This window comes from Heteronotia binoei, chromosome 6 (genome assembly GCF_032191835.1).
Source record: "Heteronotia binoei isolate CCM8104 ecotype False Entrance Well chromosome 6, APGP_CSIRO_Hbin_v1, whole genome shotgun sequence".
NCBI classification, from domain to species: domain Eukaryota; kingdom Metazoa; phylum Chordata; class Lepidosauria; order Squamata; family Gekkonidae; genus Heteronotia; species Heteronotia binoei.
The window spans coordinates 109,348,092-109,351,879 of NC_083228.1; positions in this window are offsets into that span (position 1 = coordinate 109,348,092).

Consider the following 3,788-nt stretch of genomic DNA (forward strand, 5'->3'; position numbering starts at 1 on the left):
GTTTGTGCACTGCAAGACGATGGATTTTAAACATTCAGTGCTGAGCTATCCAAAGCTTTCCAACATCTAAAAAAAAAGGTTCAGCATCTTTAACTGAAGTCCTGATCTTTGATGTGAACAGGAGGGATCGCACTCCTCTTTCTGTCACCAGGCTGTGCTTTTTGTAAACTCAATGCCGTCGCATTGCAATGAAAGTTTCATTAGAGTTGGACTTAGCTTGTGTTTTTCTCTTCATTGTATATACAGCATGAATGTTTAATCTAAGACCAGATTTCTATAAAAACAGTCTGCGATTACATATCTGTTTCAGGGAAATCGGAATTGCTGAATAATTCATGGTCCTGTTCTTGAGGCAATGCAGCCAGACTGACAGATTGCTTTTATGCAGCAGGCTGGGGTGACGGTGTCCTTGAAGGGTTAATGCTGGATTGGGCTGAAGTTGATAGCAGAGACTAAGGTTTCTTCCTTAACTGGATGCCAAATGAGCCGCTATATTTCCTGAAGATCTCCTTTCCCCATAATCTGTAGCGTGCTTTCAAAGGGAAAGGCAGTATTATGTTCAGGATGGAAGATATGTCAACTAAAAGATGGGTACTCAGTCTTTGATGGACATCCGCTTATTAGCAGCTAACGTTGCTTGTGGAAGAAGGTGTGTAGTATACCACTGGTTAAGTGGCCAAAGGTGAACAAGTTAAAATTGTGCCTTGACAAAACAGAGGTAATGCCAGTCAGGAGGCCTGGAGCAGGGGCGAGATATCTCCCAATTTTGATAGAATTCAGCTGACCCTAACTTACTCAGCATGGGGCCTGTATTAGATTTTGCACTGTTATTAAAGGGAAGAAGTAGATTCTGCTGCTAAAAGTGCCTTGTTCTGACTTCCTCATTATTTACCAGGGGATGCAGTGATGGCTTTAAAAGTGGGTTAGACAAAGTCCTGGGGGTATCAGTGAGTACTAGCCAGGGCTACTAAAGGGACCTCCACATTCAGAGGCAGTCAGCCTTTGAATCCCAATGCCAGCAGCCAATACCAGGAGAAGGCCTCAACTTCTATGCCCTGTTGTTGGCCATCCAAAGGAACTGCTTGTCCACTGTGTGAGACAGGATGATGAACTGGGTGGACCACTGGCCTGATCCAGCAGGGCTCTTCTTATGTTCTTACGATGTTAAAGGTGAAGGTAGTCCTCTGTGAAGCACTGGGTTGTTACCGACCCATGGGGTGATGTCACATCAGGACACTTTCTTGGCAAACTTTTATGGGGTGGTTTGCCATTGCCTTCCCCTATCATCTACACTTTACTTCCAGCAAGCTGGGTAAACATTTTACTGACCTTGGAAGGATGGAAGGCTGAGTCAACCTTGAGCCGGTTACCCGAGTCCAGCTTCCTCTGAGATCAGGATCTTATGATGTAAATTATTTCCATACCACGAAAAGCTCCATTTGCCCATTTCTACGCATCAAACCTCTATTAAAGGGACAGGACATTTTTCTTCATGTCAGAAAACCTTCATGTCAGCAACCTTTCCTGCAGCCATTGATTCAGATATATAACAATACAGATATGAAAATACAGAGGATACTATTATCCTGCCTTTCCTCTGAGGAGCTCAGGTGAGTGTGCCTGAATCTCCCTTCCCCATTTTATTTTCACAACATTCTTGAGATGTAGTAGATTAGCCTGAAAGAAAGATTAGTCCAGGATCACCCAGTGAGCTTTGTGGTAGAATAGGAACCTGAACCCCGGTCTTTCAGGTTATAGTGTGACACTCTAACCATTCTACACCATACTTAATTGAGTAGTCCATATATGAGATTGCTTATCTGTGTTCAAGGATCTCCCATGTGCTCTAGGTGTCCCTATTTATTATAGACAGCCCCTCTTTTTGGTACATGATCCTACACAACGTCTCTCTCTCTCTCTCTTTTATCTTTGGAAAATGGTCTGTTTATACCTTGTTAATGCAAGGTGTAAGAATTGTTCTTTTTCAGAGTTGCCATTTTCCAGGGATTTCCCTATAGGTTTGCTAGAAGGGCAAATTCCTGAGTGGGTGCGGGATGCATCTTTAATATAAAGGAATCTAAACATATACACATGATCACTAATGTATCATGTAGTGCATAAACTTCTATTTCATAGAGTCATGAGGTTCATTTTGATAGCGGATAACAAATTGAAAGAAGACAGTGATATGTGTGTTTTTAAAAGTGTATCTTTAACCAGTTTCTGCTTTCAAAATAGCTCAAGCTATTCCAGAATAAAACTGATCTGGGGGTCAAAGGAGAACTGGCAAGAGAAAGGTGAAGCATCCGCCTTTGTTCACAGGTTCTCCTGCACTCCCCCAACTCTATTTGCCTCTATGTGAGCAATATGAAACAACTGCAAAACAAACCAAAGTGCCTTTATTTATTAATTGGCTTGTAATGACTCTTGAAAGAATAGCTCACAGCATTCTCGGCAGGAAAGCACATTTAAAAACAGTTGCTACAACGCATAGTGAAACAAACTGTTAACTGCTGTGGACAGTAATGAGATTTCATGAAAACTGGAGTGATTTAAAAAATACAACAGGGAGTTTGAGAGTAGTGAGGCATGCAAGGGAGGAGGGTTTTAGATGCGGAAAGAGAGTGGGCTGATCTTGGAGCCAGCTGTGAAAGGAGCCCAAAATGTGGGCATAATGCTCTGTCTGTGAGGGTCTTCTCTCCAGGACCTTGTGGCCAGATGTGTACTGCTTGGAACTAAAGTTCTAGGTACAGGGCAAGGTAGGGATTTTATTTATTTTATTACACTTATATCCCACCCTATCTAGCCTCCAAGTGGGACCTGGGGACCCACTGGAACTACAGCTAATCTCTAGACTACAGATGGATGCTTTGGGGGATGGACTCTGTGGCATTGTATCCCACTGAGATCCCTGTCTTCCCCAGGCTCCATCACCGAATCTCCAGGAGTCCCTCAATCTGGATCTGGCAACCCTCCCCCTCTCCCCTGCTGGTCAGCACGGGGGACCAGGAAACCCTAGGGCAAGGGCTGATTTGAGTCAGGACAGTTCCACATGAAGGGGAGGCTCAGGAAACCCTAGGGCAAGGGCTGATTTGAGTCAGGACTGTTCCACATGAAGGGGAGGCTTATGCTTCCCTCCTCCCATTTCCTTCACCTGGAATATCCCCATAGTGCATTATTTGCCTTATTGAGGAAATCAGGTATATTTAATTACTTCATTTATACCCTGCCTTTGGGGACCCAAAGCAGCTTATATCAGTCTCTGCTTCTCCACTTTATCCTTACAACAACTCTGTAAGTTTAGTTAGGCTGAGAGTACGTGGCCGGTCCAAAGTTGAAACAAACCTCCATAGCAGAATAGGGATTCGAACTTGGTTTTCCCAGATCCTAGCCTGATACTTTAACATAGGAAAGGAAAGGTCCCCTGTGCAAGCACCAGTTGTTTCTGACTCTGGGGTGACGTTGCTTTCACAACATTTTCAAGGCAGACTTTTGACGGGGTGGTTTGCCATTGCCTTCCCCAGTCCTCTACACTTTCCCCCCAGCAAGCTGGGTACTCATTTTACCGACCTCAGAAGGATGGAAGGCTAAGCCAACCTTGGGCCAGCTACCTGAATCCAGCTTCTGCCAGAATCGAACTCAGGTTGTGAGCAGAAAGTTCAGACCACAGTACTGCTGCTTTTACCACTCTGCGCCACGGGGCTGCTACTTTAACATAACTAAGGATTGTTCCAAAGTAATTAAGTGTATAGTTACAGGCTAAGGTCACATTTCTATGCACACTTGCT